Source organism: Schistocerca cancellata, chromosome 1 (assembly GCF_023864275.1).
Source record: "Schistocerca cancellata isolate TAMUIC-IGC-003103 chromosome 1, iqSchCanc2.1, whole genome shotgun sequence".
Lineage (NCBI taxonomy): Eukaryota > Metazoa > Arthropoda > Insecta > Orthoptera > Acrididae > Schistocerca > Schistocerca cancellata.
In genome coordinates, this window is record NC_064626.1 from 1,231,032,614 (window position 1) to 1,231,051,371 (window position 18,758).

The following is an 18,758-nucleotide window of genomic DNA, read 5'->3' on the forward strand; positions in this document are numbered from 1 at the left end:
GTTGTGTGCTAAGTGGTAATATTGTGGGGTAACGTATGTTTCATTGCATTAAATATACTTGTTTGATTTATGTCTGTAGTTTACATATGTAAATATTGCAGGCATCCTTTTAATCTGTGAATATTAAACCTAGCGTCACAGTACATCTATTCACCCATGATTTGTTTTATCTATCCACCTGAGACTGAGAGTAAGATAGTTAAAACTTGTGCACCATTGGAAGAAAAAATATGTGCGTAGCCCCAGAGGAAGAAATATGTGTACAGCGCTTTATTGAAACTTAGTTTAGCACAGAAAGCGGTGAAAAATGCAGCTACAAAACTCTTTGACCCCAAATAAAAGACGCGGTAGCTGGCAGAAGTAATTTCCACGGTAGACGTGGGATTTCTCCTTAATGATGCCGTACACTCTATAAAGGATTTCTTGAATAAAAATAATTAGTCATTTATATAGAAAAAACCATGTAAACGATCATCATGTGGCTACAAAAATAGCTTTTCTCATTTATATTTTGAATAAAAGTTGTGTATTTGTTCAGTAGACACATTCCATACCTTCACGAAGTTCGTCTATGATCTGTGGGGCAAGTAAGTAACTTAGTTAAGCTGTTGTCATTGCAACAGGCTGCAAATTTGTCTGTATCTAAATCTATGTTGTTTTTAACGGACAGAATTTCTTGATACGTAACCGTGAATAGTCTGAGACTGCAACTAATAATAAGCGCTAGCTCATTAATGTATAAATAGGGCAGTATTTGTTCTATGACACACGGATAGGACATAACGGATATTACTTGAATAACCATAAGAAACAACAAAGAACACTCAACGTTCAGTAACCATTCAAACTATCATAAAAATTATAACACTTAAGATCGTTCTGACTGATAAGATGGCCACGCGGGGTAGCCGTGCTGTCTATGGAGGCCTTGCCACGGTTCTCGCGGCTCCACCCCTCCCCTCCACCCCGTCGGAGGTTCGAGTCCACCCTTTGGCACAGCTGTGGCCGTTGTCCTGGACCTAAGTTAGTTTAAGTTAGATTAAGTAGTGTGTAAGCCTTGGGACCGATGACCTTAGCAGTTTGTCCCCATAGGAACTTACCACAAATTTCCAGTTTTTACTGTTAAATGTTTCCAAAAGCCTCCAGGTTGTATGAAAGTACTTTATTCCCAAACGTTGGGACGTCTTAGCAGCCCACTTACACTATGAAAATATAACCATTATAGACCTGAAGATGCGTCTATACTGACGTGAAACCGGCAGTTGCGAATAAAGTACCTTCATACAGCTACGCGGCACTTGAAAACAGAATGGTTTTTGAGTGATGAACATCTTTTATTGTAATTCACAATGTGTGTATTCTGTTGTTGCCCTCGCCAGGAAGTTATTCGTGTCACTTCAGTGTTTATAGATGACTCTACATCCAGGAATATGTTCTACATTCTGCCAGTCTAGAAATATGCGCTCCAGATACAAACCTGGTAATACATTCCATAGGAGTTAGCCCAAGTGGTCAAACGGTAAGGCGCCTGAATGAAAAAAAAAAAACATCGTACGATCGAATCCCAGACGGACGGTGGAATTTTCAATTTACCTTTAATTTAGCCGCCAACACTAACTGATGGCAAGATCCGCTACGAACGACTTGTTCGGATTCTACGTTAAATGGTAGGTCCCCTTTTACCATCAGGATTAGTGGGGCGCGTTAGCGACAAGCAAATCGTTAAAGTAGTGTCCTATACAGACACTTCCACTAGGCTGCTATGCGACATGCAATTACTATCATCTCGTAACAGCGTTTATTTGTGTGGTGTCAACTTGGGACTAAATCAGAAACATTTTAAAAGTCTTGAAGCAGGGAATGGAGGTGGTTTCCTTCATTTATGTCACTAAAGATACTGTGCCTGAAGCGCACCAGATTAACTTCGCTTTTGTCGATGTGAAGTTTATTTTGTTAAGTAAGTCATAATCTTAAAATTCAAAATATCCTAGGGTACTTCGTGAAATAGAATGAGTGGTAAAAGGCGGTATTTCTGTCGGTGAGTTCTACTTCGTACTATTAAAGCGGATACGACCTACGTTGTTTTACAATAGTTGGAACATTTCGCTGATAAAATGACCAGTGGTTATTTCTGATCAAGGATAAAGCTGATCCACTCACAAGTTCAATACAGAGCAAAACATCAGTTATCAGAGATGTATCTCAGAAAATCTAAAGATTTGATGCTGCCGGCCGCTGGTGGCCGAGCGGTTCTAGGCGCTTGAGTGCGGAACCGCGCGACTGCTACGGTCGCAGGTTCGAATCCTGCCTCGGGCATGGGTGTGTGTGATGTCCTTAGGTTAGTTAGGTTTAAGTAGTTTAAGTTCTAGGGGACTGATGACCTCCGATGTTAAGACCCATAGTGCTCAGAGCCATTTGAACCATTTGATTTGATGCTATTGCAAGAATCTCCTGTTCGAGGAAGTTTTACAAAATTTTTTTGAGAATTAACGTTTCAGACACATTTAGTAACTATTTAAAGCTTGCTGTTTAAAGGTGAAACGTAGCACGCCTTTCCGTGCAATAGTTTTAGTTCACAGAGATAACACAATGAGAAATTTATTTATATTTATCAATAGTAAACTCCATTTGTGTGTCTATGGAGGCAATGTTCGACATTATTCTGTTACGAGTATTAACGCTGCACACTTTTAACCTGCGGGTCCACGAACACGTTCTTACGCTTCCCTGAGCACGTCCTACGCTCACGAAAATACGATCTGTAACTGGTAGAGAGCGCTAGTTATATGGTAGTGTAAGTCTCCAGCATCACACATGCAGTATATTAAAATGGGATACTAACAGTCAATAATTAAAATGGTTCCACAAACCTAAACCGCTTGTCTAACAGTTACACCAAGGATATAATGTGCCGTATATCTGCGCAAACATGACCTTTAGCGGCAGGATTTTTCTTATTTTTTGCTGTTAGATTCTTACTTTAGCCATGTTAAATCCTTTTAGGTAATGGTTATGAATATTCCGTTTTAAGCTACAGAACCTTTCACGGTGGCCACGTACGTACTTCAGGATTGGCACCCTCTACTAACTATAGCTCGTGTTTGCATAAGGTACCTTTAGTGACGACCTGTCGTAACTAAAAGTGACAGACGCGACACTTCTGATTACAGGTGTATTGCGCTCAATCTCAGTTTTCCTCTCGAAAACTTCCTTATTCGATTTATATCCTCCACCGCTTATCACGAACCACTTGAGTTTGTCGCCAGTTGCACAGAGGGGAATCCTGTCGAATAATGCACTCGAGAAGGGGCTATAAATTGTTAGCCCCGCCGAAAACGAGCAACAGTCGTGGTGAAGAGCAACGAGCAGCAATGGCACGCCTAGCATTGGCTTTCGTCCTCACGGTGTTCTGCCTTAGCCTGAGTTCTATTTCGGCAGCAGATGTACCAGGCCAGTGCTCAGAAATGTGGTTCGAGACGCTTTGGAACCACCTGAAGGTTCTCTATCAGGGAGACTGTGTGGAGACGTACGAACTACGGCTGTATCGCGATGAAGGCGGTGACCACCATCTGAAATCCATAGCCACCTGCGGCGCCAACTGTGTCCAGGAGAACGACGGCAAATATGAGGACGTGACCTACTGCCGTCCGCACGAACACCTCAACCCGGCATCGATTCTTGACTGTGATGAATGAATTCTACTGCCATTTGTTAGTCAGCATAATGGAGATGGAATATGAAGAAAAGGAACCAGTTCCATTCCGGTGTAATGGTTTTGTATTGTAAGCTGTGAAGACTGGTAAGATAGTGAGTGTCTTAATCCGTAACTTCTTATAATAAGTTCTTGGTTTTTGCGTAAACAATGCTTCGTAAATAAATCAGAAAGAAGAGATGTCATCCTTGTGGTACACAAGTGTGAAAACAATTAGACCGCCTTCTTGTGCATATATATGAGGGAAGAAACAGTGTGTATGTATACGTATTAAGAAGAAAGTCTACATTTTATTTCTTTCAAGTTATAAGTTGTAATTTTTTTCCTTTAGGTTAACGAACAATGAGTTCACGTTAGCCTATACGATATTAATTCTGTAACATAATCAACTTATTAATTTATTTACTTATCACATTTATTCTAGAGAATGTTAGTCGTTATAAGGCAAAAGTGTGCATATGACTTATGGGTTAACTTAATAAATTGTTCTCATGCGTTCAGATCTACTTCATGTTTGAATAATGTCATCTGTTGTAGCCAGAAATGTAAATCTGTTTTACTGTGGAATAAAAAAAAATGTAATCTATTATTTTGTTCTATTTTTTTCGAATTTTACACATTTTTCTGAATGTTTCCTTCATTTTGTTACGATACTCACTTTTAATTCAACAATAGATATCACGGATTACCAACAGTTACATATAAAACGCTGTATCAAACAGCTGGAAAAACTTAATGTTTTTCTTACCTATCTGAGGCCTCAGCATTTGTATAGTTATGATGAGACACTCTGTGCCCAACCAAAAGCACCTCCTGACTCTGCGAGTAACAGTACTTCAGAAAACCTGGTATTGCCTGGCGTAATACTGTGGTACACAGGAAAAACTATTGTTTTAGGTAGTGGTCATTATAAAGAAACAAAGGATTAACTCACAACGAAACCGAATAAATATCTTTCGTTATTTAAGGGTTTGAATTTCAACAATACAAATAGCTTCGTGTTGGTAACATACTGAGCGATGTGAGCGTACAGACGAAATAACGAGATTGGAATACTGATACATTTTATTGCAGCAAAGAAAACAATTATTGATGAAAATGTCTCTAATAGTGTATTTCAGATAATCGTTCTGAGATTGAAAAAGCTTATTATACATTACTGCACCTGAAACCACAAATGCTACAAAAGTATATAGGTTCCTCTTTACTCAATGTTTCTTTACGAGTCAAAAACGTCTATTTATAAGCTTTCCGTATTCTGAAACCAAATTACTTTTCGTTTCTAGGCCTCTTCATTCCTCGTTTTCAGTTACCGTGTTTCATTCGGTTCGGTAGTTTATGAAGGCGTCATATCTGAGTAATTGTCCATTTATCACACAGTTTTCCGATTTATTCGGTCACGCTTTCGTCGATTATGTGATCATGGCCATTCCCTGTTCACGTAATTCACCTGCTTCATGCATTATTGATAGCAGGTAAAACAACCTTCTAGTTCCTGAAAGCTACCAAAGATATCAGCAACTACCGACGCTGATCGTTGGCTACTGCTAAAGTGTTTAAGTTCACACCATGTCATTGCCTTGAATGTTCATAGATGAAATTCTGAACTGGTTTAAAGATGGAACTATCGATCTTTAATTCTGAGCGAAAGAATTATTTAACTGCACAACCCGCCATGTAGCTTTAACAGTTGATCACTCACGTCACACATACGGTTTCCATGTACTTGATGTTCAGTCACGTTTTACGTTGATCTCAAGAAGCTGCTGCGTCCTCTGAAATTCTGTTTTGGACACACACAGAAATAGTTTACGCCGTACAGGTAGACCGAGGGCTCACCTGGATGCGATAGTAAATTGTCACATAGGAATTCGGAATTCGTGAAGCGCAGTGAATGCGATTTGCAAGTTAAATTGTCCGCTCATGACAAGAGGAATATTACGACCATGTAAAAACTGCAGATTCTTCCACGCAACTGAATTACATGCAACCCCAGTCTACAGAGTAGAAAACATATTTTCAAAGCACAGAAGCAAGGAATCAAATTGGTTTCCTTTAACCATGCTACTACTTGAACTGCTCGAGTTGAGATTCTAAACCCATATTTTAGAAGTTTAATATGATTCAAGTAAGTCACCATGTTTAATTTCATAGTATACCAGTCTCCATTTGGCAGTCGCAGCGACTGGTCACGTGGTCGGTTATCTACTATTTCCTTGCTCATGATGTTCCGCTGTAAGGATGCACATTTAGTGAGCCTTTTCCGTTCGTAGTTCGACAATGTGAAATGTTTGTTTTACGTGTATCATCACTACTTCTGTAGTGTGAACAGAAAGTACAATTGCAGTGGGGATATCCCCATGAAGGAACACCGTCAAATTGCAGTTTCTAAAGAACAGCAGGCAGCAAACAGTGACAGAAATCCAAGATTGGGTAACTATAAATCTGGAACTCACCAAACAACAAGTAGACAGTACGCAACTCGACACTAACGAGTCTAACAATTAATTTATGCCTGCCGGGGTGGCCGAGCGGTTCTAGGCGCTACAGTCTGCAACCGCGCGACCGCTACGGTCGCAAGTTCGAATCCTGCCTCGGGCATGGATGTGTGTGATGCCCTTAGGTTAAGTTCTAAGTTCTAGGGGACTGATGACCTTAGCAGATAAGTCCCATAGTGCTCAGAGCCATTTGAACCAATAAAATTTGTATATTGTTCTAACGTAGTTTACGAAAATGTTACGCGGAAGCGTTCAGAAAATTCTGAAATCCCAATTTTCCGACAATGCAGTAGAAGGCAATCTGACTAATTTTCGAGTATTAAATATACCCGTGGAAGTACCAAACAAAGTTGCAAAATAAAAGCTACCTTACGGTAACGTTCGTAACATATGAAGATAGACGACATATTTCTCTTGAAATCTTGTAGGTTAAAGTTTCAGAACCTGTAATCGCAGGAGTCTATGCGATGATTATTCCATCATGGCAGATCTTCCGGAGGTGTCATGAAAATAAGACGAAGGAAAAATTAAAAAGAAGTAAAATTAGAAATTTTTCACCTCGAAACGCGCAAACGGAATACGAGGGAAAATATCGGTACTCGGCACGCTCTACGAAGCACTTGAACAGTGGCTGGGGACATATTTTAGACGTAGATATAAAGTGATATAATTTTCTCTCTGTCGTGGCACATACGAAGCAGCGTTGGATTCCTTTCATCCCCAACGCAACAACTTCCCTGTGGAAGTCCCTTCAAGGTACCTCTACAACCGTTATTGATACGCAGAAATCACCGAAAGTGACACACATGAAGCGTCATATGTGATAGCATATATATAATAAATGTACTGTACTCAATCTCAGTTTCTCTCTCGAAAACTTCCTTATTCGAATGATACCCTCCACCTGTTATCACGAACCACTTGAGTTTGTCGGCGATAGCAAAGAGGGCAATCGAATCGAATAACACACTCTAAGAGAGACTATAAAAGCGTAGCCTCGTCTGAAACGAGCAATAGTCGTGTCAAGTAGCAGCAATGGCGCATCTAGCACTGGTTTCCGTGCTCACGGTGTTCTCTCTCACCTTGGCTTCTAGTTGGGCAGCTGCCGTACCAGGCCAGTGCTCAGAAATGTGGTTCGATGAGCTTTGGGACCACTTGAAGATTCTTCACCAGGGAGACTGCGTGGAGACGTACGAACTACGGCTGTACCGCGATGACGGCGGTGACCACCATCTGACGTCAGTCGCGACATGCGGCTCCAGCTGCGTCCAGGAGACAGACAGCAGATACGAGGACGTGGTCTATTGCCGTCCGCGTGAGCAACTCAACCCGGCAGCGATCCTTGACTGTGACGAATGATCTTTACCGGGCGCTAATGACCGTAGCAGTTTGGCGTCCTAAAAACCATAACAAAAAGAAAGATGTTTAGTACCTTCACGAGGCATATCTCATCACTCCAGTCAGCTTCACGATCATTAAATATCAGTGTATCAGGAAAATGCAGTTCTATATTAACGCAATGATCTTGTCATCTTCTCTCGACAGTAGTAATGACCGGAATAAGAATTTGTTCATAATTCATTATTTCACACTATAAATTCCTTTCTTTTACATAATTTTATAACATATATATATTATTTATTTATTCTGTAATGTAGTTAATTTTTAGTTTATTTGCTTATTGTATGTATGTCAGAGACACACTCTCATGTGATCAGAACAACTTTATGTTTAATGACTGTCATCTGTTTTGATTAGATCTGAAAACCTCGAATGTAATGTGCTATTGTGAAATTAAAAAAAAGGCTGTTGTCTATTATCTCCTAATTTTTCGAAATTTTACCCATGTTTCTAACAATTTTCTTCTATTTAGTTACCTTAAATGTTCAAATGTGGGTGAAATCTTATGGGACTTAACTGCTGAGGTCACCAGTCCCTAAGCTTACACACTACTTAATCTAAATTGTCCTAAGGACAAACGCACACACCCATGCCCGAGGGAGGACACGAACCTCCGTCGGGACCAGCCGCACAGTCCATGACTGCAGTGCCCTCAGACCGCTCGGCTAATCCCGCGCGGCTTAGTTACCTTACTTAATTTTAATTTTACAATAGAAATTGGCGATTGCTCACGGTTACCAGTAAACACTGAGTCAAACAGCGGTAAAACTTGATGTTTTTCTTAACTACGAGAATTTCAGGCATAGACATGTGTATGGTTATGATGAGATAGTGTGCACCTAACTAAAGTTCTACTGCCTGTACGGAGGATATCTCATCGCATCTTTTATTAGTCAGTTTAAAGAAGGTGAAATACCTGGAATAAAGCAATTCCGCTCCAGTGAAATGATTTTCTCTTCCCGGTAGAGAAGACTGAGGCAGTAGACTAAAGTTCTACTGCCTGTACGGAGCATATCTCATCGCGACTTTTATTAGTCAGTTGAAAGATTTTGAAATACCAGGAATAAAGCAATTCTGCTCCAGTGAAATGATACTTCACACATTTTTTTTGTTTTTGCTTATAACCCGTGATTGTAATTTAATGAGGAGACCAGAATCATCAATGTTGCGCACAAGTGTGAAAACTACTGTCAGCTACTAACGATTTTTCAAGTTGTGTAAATAATATCACCTGTTTCAGTCGCACCTGAAAACGTCTAATGCTGCGTTTCACTACGAAATTAAAAATTTGAAAATTTGTGGTAAGGTCTTATGGGACCAAAGTTCTGAGGTCATCGGTCCCTAAGCTTACACACTACTCAATCTAACTTAAACTTACGCACAGCACGACACACACACACACACACACACACATCTGCCCGTGCGGCACGAAATGATAAAAAAAAAGCCTCAACCATTACTTTCTTCTAATTTTTCGAATTTTACACATGTTACAAAATTAATTCATGATTCGTTTGTGGCACTATACTACTGCATGAACTCGACTAAACTCGTCTGGGATGGCGGAACTATGGCAGGGATTGGACGCAGGAGCAATGAGCGTTGTTTGTTTAAAACATTTCTCAAATTATTTGGGCACAAAATTATTGTAATTACAAATGCAGATTGAGCACCAGATAATTTTTATGGCCGGCCGAGGTGACCGTAGCGGTCGCGCCGTTCCAGACTGTATCGACTAGAACCGCTCTGCCGCCCCGGCCGGCTAAAGCCCAATACAAACGGTAACAGACAAAAATACCAAACATAAGAGTCGTCAGTTAAGTAAACATGAACACACACCGTGCGAGGTGTCTTAGTGGTTAGCGTACTGGAGTCGCCTTCGGGAGGACGACGGTTCAAACCCACATCCGGCCATCCTGATTTAGAATTTTCCGTGATTTCCCTTAATCGCTTCTGACAACGGCTGGGATACCTCCTTTGAAAGGACACGGCCGATTTTCTTCTCCATCCTTCCCTCATCAGATTGGACCGACGATCTCGCTGTTTGGTCCCCTCCGTCAAACCAGACAACCATAAACACACACACAGTAGTAAACATTCAGCAGATGAACACAACAGAACATGATCGCTTAGCAATAGAAACCAGAAGCGAAAGCAAATTGCATCCGAGAACGAGGCTGAGCAAAGTGATTTTAGATCGACATCAACACGCCAGAAGCGCACTAAATATGCGGTACAGTTACGTGTAGAAGTAAAGAAGATATTGTTGTAGTGCATCAACACGGTAAACGGGCAAGCTGCCGATTAATATTCCGAGAACAGTGCTACACATATCACTGGCCGGATTGAGGAAAACACCAACGCACGGGGATAATTAAGGCGTTCACCTAGTTATAATAAGTCCAGAACAGCAATCATCAGAAGAATCTCTCTCTGCCAGCTGCCCCAGTCCGCTATGTGTAAGCTAACCAAAGAGATCCTCGCATCGCAACACTACAGACATACGTACTCGCAACTAGGGCGAGAGGTTTCGACCTTGCAACATGACTCAACCTTACCTTTAACCCTAGAAGTGAATGCCACGCCCGCTGCAAGGAATGTAAATTCAGTACTGAGTAAGACCTAGCAGACGACGGACGTCTGAAGATGTGAGATACTGTTGTTCGATTAATTTGACAGAAACTTTTATTTTGAAGGATCACTGTGAGGCTAGAGTACACACTGTGTAACAGTTACGTGGCTGAGTGTGAATTACATTTATGTGAAAATGGCGCGTAGAAATGTAGAAATGGCATTTTACTAAAGGAAGATACTGAACGGTAAGTACTGTTGTCGTGAAAGTAGCGTAAGAGACTTTCCTAATGAAAGTGATTCTGAAACTGGTGCTCCTGCAGCAGTTACGGACGCTGCCGAATCTGATGAGTCTGCTGAATTCTCAGACAGTGATGAAGAAAATACAGTCCCTCACGTTGAGTATGGCCATTCTTGGGGCACAGCTCTCCCTAACAGAAGAGGCCGATTAGTTGCCGATTACTTTGTAGTCCATATACCAAGAGTGTGGACATTATGATTGAATGGCTTTCTGAATAAATGAGAACACCTCAAAATATTTTTCTAACATGTGCGTTTCATTACACGAATACATCTTCAATTAAACTGCCAAAGTCTTTAGACCCAGATCAGTTTTTTGTTCCGTCACTGAAAAGCTTCAATGAGAGTTTTTAGTCTCGAATTGCGGATGAAATAATGCTAATACTGACTGAAAAAGTATATCACCGGTGAAATAAAACGCGTTTAATATATTAGAATATTTTGTATTTTGACAATTTCTTCAGCAAATAATTGAGGGTCACTGGCACCCTGGTGTACAGTCTGTCTAAGTTTCGGAGATGTACAGTACTATGGTTAATCTAACGACGAAAGTTGCTGCTCACCAACAATCGTAAACAAACATTGAATAAGATAGCTGTGAAACATAACGCTCTTCTTAACTGAGACCTTAACATTTCTATGTTTATGATGAGATAGTATGTTCCAAACCTGAAACACCTTCTGTCTTTTGTAGCAGCAACCTAGTCTTTTGTGTGTAATACTCCTGAAAAACGAAACCAGATTGATATCTTTCTTCAGATATATTAGTAGTACCAACATATTCATTATAAACACACAGAAGAAGTAATGGTTAATTGTGATGGCGTATGCTGAAACAGTGTATTATGGCTAGAAATAATTTAGTAAGGAAAACATTGTTATAGTGTATTACAGCTGTAGTCATCTCGTGACTGTCAAATCTTCTTCTGCGTTATTTCGCATGAATCCCACAAATACTACATCGGTATCCAGCTATTCTCTACTAATCCATAAGTCAGAATGGACTATCTGTAAATTTTCTCTGTTCTGGAACCAAATGAATTTTCGTTCCTATTACAACTGTTATGTTTTCAATCTCTTCTGTGAATTTTACCACGCGTCTCACCAGTTTAATACGAGTATCTAGTAGGAATGAGACCAGATTTCTGATAGTATAAGCACTTTCAGTGCAAGAGAGTGTTGAATAGATTTCTGATAGTATGTGCACCTTCAGTTCTACATAAGATAGAAGTTATTCGTCTTTCCTTTGTTAATTGCAATTATGAGATCGCTGAAGCAATGAGTAAAAGAGATAGTTAAAACATTTGTTAAGTCTCTGGGTAAATAATAAAAATGACATGTGTATTTAATTTCATGGATTCAGTGACTGATGATAACACCCCAATCCTATGTAGAAAACAATGTTGCTATTAAATTGAAGTCATGATAATCTGGTGGGAATAAAAATTAACAAGGTTAGAGACTATAGATCATGTTAGAGCGTGGAAATTACTTGCCCACTTGGTTGCTTGAGCCCTCCCCCCCAATATCTATAGCGAAATATTAATATAAAAATCAGCTAATCAATCAGATACTAACTTCGCACCGGTCCCCTTTCAATGAATCCTTCCGACCATTGAACCAAATGGGTAAGCAGCGTGTATATGAGATGTCTTGACACACATGCAACTGGCACGCTCTAAAATCAATTCAGAGAGTGAGAAAAGAAAGATAACAACGGAGAAGGTAACCGTTCGACACATACTGTAGACTGACTCGTTACATATCATTCCGATTAAAAGAATCGTCCACATGATCTATGGAACATGTAACTAACTATTTTCACAGAAACACAGGTAAATGGGGAAACAAACCGATAAATCAAATAATCTTAATCATTTACAGCATCACAGTGAATCCTAACATTAATATTTTAAAATAATCACCTTGCTGTATTTCACGTTTATTATTAGTCGTTAATACTGGATGAGGGTAACGTTGAAATTAATTCGCTGTCAGCATGTATGAAAATTACTTTAGTACTGTTACGCAGTACCATATATCACGGTCGCTGATACCAAAATACTTCGCTGAACAACCTTTTAAGTTGTGCCAGTGGTGGTTAGGTTCACTCTGCATATTTAAAATGACAAATCTTTCGGCATCTACGACTTTTTTTAACTTCATAGTGACCAACTAATATAGCAACTCAAATTCCTCTTCTTTCTTTGCTCTTTCCCACGTTTCTAACAATCCTTCATTTTTTCAGGGATATAATTTATCAGCTGATATACTGAGACCAGTTGTATTCGACACTTTTTCAAGAATATTTTTTTAAGTATCCGCTTCTGTCAGCTTACCTGAAAGTATCGTAAACCGTCCGCAAAAGCCAGGCAGTTTACCGGATTTCTGTCTGTTTTCCTTCCCAGAATCATGGTTCAATTATGTGATCCCTTACCTTCGAAATTTAGCTCCAGCGTCCAAAATTTTGCATGGTTTTTTTTCTGTAGCTCAGTTGAACAGTAAAGATGACAAGTCGTCCCTTTGACTATTACCAGTTTTTATATCAAATAACTGATGTACGTTTATCATAAATTTTACTGTATGTATCACATTTGCTAGAGTTAACGAATTATGTTCGCTATCTTTAGTTCAACACCAAATTTCTCTTTGTCTCGAGTCAGGTCCTTTCTTGAAATCAGAAAATGATATTATTCTAGGTTCAAAAGGCTCTGAGCACTATCGGACTTAACTTCTGAGGTCATCATGCCCCTAGAATTTAGAACTACTTAAACCTAACTAACCAAAGGACATAACACACATCTACGCTCGAGGCATGGACCGTAGCGCTCGCGCGGTTCCAGCCTATAGCACCTTGAACCGCTCGGCCACTCCGGCCTGCTATTATTCTAGGTTTGGTGGTTAACGTTCTGTGATGAATATGGATTCTGAGTTAAAATCTGTCCTGTGCAGACCTTTCCCTCAGGAAGACCACCGTGGCGGCATAACGTATAATCCAGGAATAAAATCGGGGTCAGAACTTTTTAACCCATGATGTTGTTGTTGTTGTGGTCTTCGGACCTGAGACTGGTTTGATGCAGCTCTCCATGCTACTCTATCCTGTGAAAGCTTCTTCATCTCCCAGTACGTACTGCAGCCTACATCCTTCTGAATCGGCTTAGTGTAGTCATCTCTTGGTCTCTCTCTACGATTTTTAGCCTCCACGCTGCTCTCCAGTACTAAATTGGTGATCCCTTGATGCCTCAGAATATGTCCGACCAACCGATCCCTTCTTCTAGTCAAGTTGTGCCACAAACTTCTCTTTCCCCAATTCTATTCAATACCTCCTCATTAGTTATGTGATCTACCATTCTAATCTTCAGCATTCTTCTGTAGCACCACATTTCGAAAGCTTCTATTCTCTTCTTGCCCAAACTAGTTATCGTCCATGTTTCACTTCCATACAAGGCTACACTCCATACAAATACTTTTAGAAACGACTTCCTGACACTTAAATCAATACTCGATGTTAACAAATTTCTCTTCTTCAGAAACGCTTTCCTTGCCATTGTCAGTCTACATTTTATATCCTCTCTACTTCGACCATCATCAGTTATTTTGCTCCCCAAATAGCAAAACTACTTTACTACTTTAAGTGTCTCATTTCCTAATCTAATTCACGCAGAATCACCCGACTTAATTCGACTACATTCCATTATCCTCGTTTTGATTTTGTTGATGTTCATCTTATTCCCTCCTTACAAGACACTGTTCATTCCGTTCAACTGCTCTTCCAAGTCCTTTGCTGTCTCTAAACCATGTATGTAGTTGAAAACTTCTCTAGCTGTAAAAGCTGCATATCTGCACAAACTCTGCCTTAGTCTTCAGTGACGTAATGAGGATTTATAATCGGCTGTACAAAGGTACCATCTAAACTTGTTTCCATGTTGAGCCTGTATGTCTTCTAATGCCGTCCACTCACTTTCGCCTAGGTGGTCATTTAAATATCTCTTAGAGACGTTAAAACAGTTCCTTTCTTCTGTCAGTAGTATATTCGTCTGGCTCGCGTGCTACAATTTCATTCACATTCCGTAATTACTTCTTTCACTCTTTCTTTCCCCAGATCCATTTGTTCACATTTTTGGCCGTCTTAGAACTACCTTAAATACTCGTTGAGGAAACCTACTATTTGAATAGTTTTACTCTACCTTTGTCTTCAGTGACGTAATGAGGATTTATAATCAGCTGTACAAAGGTACCATCTAAACGTGTTTCCATGTTGAGCCTGTATGTCTTCTAATGCCGTCCACTCACTTTCGCCTAGGTGGTCATTTAAATATACTCCTGGAAATTGAAATAAGAACACCGTGAATTCATTGTCCCAGGAAGGGGAAACTTTATTGACACATTCCTGGGGTCAGATACATCACATGATCACACTGACAGAACCACAGGCACATAGACACAGGCAACAGAGCATGCACAATGTCGGCACTAGTACAGTGTATATCCACCTTTCGCAGCAATGCAGGCTGCTATTCTCCCATGGAGACGATCGTAGAGATGCTGGATGTAGTCCTGTGGAACGGCTTGCCATGCCATTTCCACCTGGCGCCTCAGTTGGACCAGCGTTCGTGCAGGACGTGCAGACCGCGTGAGACGACGCATCATCCAGTCCCAAACATGCTCAATGGGGGACAGATCCGGAGATCTTGCTGGCCAGGATAGTTGACTTACACCTTCTAGAGCACGTTGGGTGGCACGGGATACATGCGGACGTGCATTGTCCTGTTGGAACAGCAAGTTCCCTTGCCGGTCTAGGAATGGTAGAACGATGGGTTCGATGAAGGTTTGGATGTACCGTGCACTATTCAGTGTCCCCTCGACGATCACCAGTGGTGTACGGCCAGTGTAGGAGATCGCTCCCCACACCATGATGCCGGGTGTTGGCCCTGTGTGCCTCGGTCGTATGCAGTCCTGATTGTGGCGCTCACCTGCACGGCGCCAAACACGCATACGACCATCATTGGCACCAAGGCAGAAGCGACTCTCATCGCTGAAGACGACACGTCTCCATTCGTCCCTCCATTCACGCCTGTCGCGACACCACTGGAGGCGGGCTGCACGATGGTGGGGCGTGAGCGGAAGACGGCCTAACGGTATGCGGGACCGTAGCCCAGCTTCATGGAGACGGTTGCGAATGGTCCTCGCCGATACCCCAGGAGCAACAGTGTCCCTAATTTGCTGGGAAGTGGCGGTGCGGTCCCCTACGGCACTGCGTAGGATCCTACGGTCTTGGCGTGCATCCGTGCGTCGCTGCGGTCCGGTCCCAGGTCGACGGGCACGTGCACGTTCCGCCGACCACTGGCGACAACATCGATGTACTGTGGAGACCGCACGCCCCACGTGTTGAGCAATTCGGCGGTACGTCCACCCGGCCTCCCGCATGCCCACTATACGCCCTCGCTCAAAGTCCGTCAACTGCACATACGGTTCACGTCCACGCTGTCGCGGCATGCTACCAGTGTTAAAGACTGCGATGGAGCTCCGTATGCCACGGCAAACTGGCTGACACTGACGGCGGCGGTGCACAAATGCTGCGCAGCTAGCGCCATTCGACGGCCAACACCGCGGTTCCTGGTGTGTCCGCTGTGCCGTGCGTGTGATCATTGCTTGTACAGCCCTCTAGCAGTGTCCGGAGCAAGTATGGCGGGTCTGACACACCGGTGTCAATGTGTTTTTTTTTTCCATTTCCAGGAGTGTATCTCTTAGAGACGTTAAAACAGTTCCTTTCTTCTGTCAGTAATATATTCGTCTGGCTCGCGTGCTACCATTTCATTCACATTCCGTAATTACTCCTTTCACTCTTTCTTTCCCCAGATCCATTTGTTTACACTTTTGGCCGTCTTAGAACTACCTTAAATGCTCGTTGAGGAAACCTACTATTTGAATAGTTTTACTCTGCCTTAGTCTTCAGTGACGTAATGATGATTTATAATCAGCTGTACAAAGGTACCATCTAAACTTGTTTCCATGTTGAGCCTGTATGTCTTCTAATGCCGTCCACTCACTTTCGCCTAGGTGGTCATTTAAATATCTCTTAGAGACGTTAAAACAGTTCCTTTCTTCTGTCAGTAGTATATTCGTCTGGCTCGCGTGCTACCATTTCATTCACATTCCGTAATTACTTCTTTCACCCTTTCTTTCCCCAGATCCATTTGTTTACACTTTTGGCCGTCTTAGAACTACCTTAAATGCTCGTTGAGGAAACCTACTATTTGAATAGTTTTACTCTGCCTTAGTCTTCAGTGACGTAATGATGATTTATAATCAGCTGTACAAAGGTACCATCTAAACTTGTTTCCATGTTGAGCCTGTATGTCTTCTAATGCCGTCCACTCACTTTCGCCTAGGTGGTCATTTAAATATCTCTTAGAGACGTTAAAACAGTTCCTTTCTTCTGTCAGTAGTATATTCGTCTGGCTCGCGTGCTACCATTTCATTCACATTCCGTAATTACTTCTTTCACCCTTTCTTTCCCCAGATCCATTTGTTTACATTTTTGGCCGTCTTAGAACTACCTTAAATACTCGTTGAGGTAACCTACTATTTGAATAGTTTTCGCGTTTAAGAAGCGAATTTCATGGCCTATTTTTCACCAGACACGATGGAAAGATAGCTCTGAAAACTTTATTTAAGAATTATCTGCTGCTACCTGTGGCTTTATATGTATGAGCAGCCCAGAGTGGCTCGCCTTCCATGTATTCTTTTTTAAATTTTTGTGACTCAAGACTTGTGGCTTGATATTTATCTCATAAATGACATGCCAATTTGAATTTTTAATTTCTGATTAAATTTTGTGACCGACGGCTGTAATTGGTTTATTTAAGAATTTCTTGTACTGCTGTTTTGGTGCGAGACACCATTAAATGCCACCACGATCGTTTATATGCCATAATGGCATGTGCAGGACGATGGATCATGACTGGAGAGCTGCATTACCAATAACATCGTTTTTACCGTAAGACGTTCCTAGACTGCTCGGCGACGTGCGTAGTGCCCAAGGCAGCAGCAGCTGCTACGTCAGCACAGCACACAGTGGCGGGGTTGATTTTGGCACCGGGAGGACAAAGGGAGAGGTGGTGGTAGGGGCTGTGTGCGAATTAGCGGCGGTTGGTGCGGCCTTGCATAAGCAAGGCGTCCTGCAGGTGGCGGCGTAAGCTGAACGGGTGCCCGCTCTCACAAGGGAACCTCCCCACCGCACCCCCCTCAGATTTAGTTATAAGTTGGCACAGTGGATAGGCCTTCAAAAACTGAACACAGATCAATCGAGAAAACAGGAAGAAGTTGTGTGGAACTATGAAAAAAAATAAGCAAAACATACAAACTGAGTAGTCCATGGCAAGATAGGCAACATCAAAGATAATGTGAGCTCAGGAGCGCCGTGGTCTTGTGGTTAGCATGAGCAGCTGCGGAACGAGAGGTCCTTGGTTCAAGTCTTCCCTCGAGTTTAAAGTTTAATTTTTTTATTTTCAGACAATTATTATCTGTCCGTCCGTCCGATGCGAGGTAACTGCGCCGTAGTATGGGGACGCTACACCTAAACAAACGCCGAAACACATGACGTCAGTCGACTACAGCGCACGGAAGAGAGAGTATTCCCACTAGACTGTGGTATTCCTGCAAACGAGGCTCCCTGGCTGGCAGTTGACTGTTCGCTACTTTGGACGAGAGTGCATTAAATACGTGAGATGTATTCCGTGGGCAATATGAATCCAACAAATACAGCTCGCACGGTTTTGCGGTGCGGTCGCAAAACACAGACACTAAATTTATTACAGTGAACAGAGACGTCAGTGAACGAACGGACAGATCATAACTTTGCGAAAATAAAGATAGTAAATTTTCACTCGAGGTAAGACTTGAACCAAGGACCTCTCGTGCCACAGCTGCTCACGCTAACCACGGGACCACGGCGCTCGTGAGCTGACATTGGCCTTGATGTTGCCTTTCTTCCACATGGACTACTCAGTTTGTATATTTTGCTTATTTTTTTCATAGTTCCACACAACTTCTTCCTGTTTTCTCGATTGATCTGTGTTCAGTTTTTCAAGGCCTATCCACTGTGCCAACTTATAACTAAATCTGATGGGGATGCGATGGGGAGGTTCCCTTGTCAGTAACTGGACATGTTCGCGGGCATGAAGGCGCCGAACTCACGAATCCGCGGAGGCGACCAGTGTGCTACATTAGAGGGCTCATCCCAGCGGTGAACTTCTCGCGGTGGTAACGGCTTG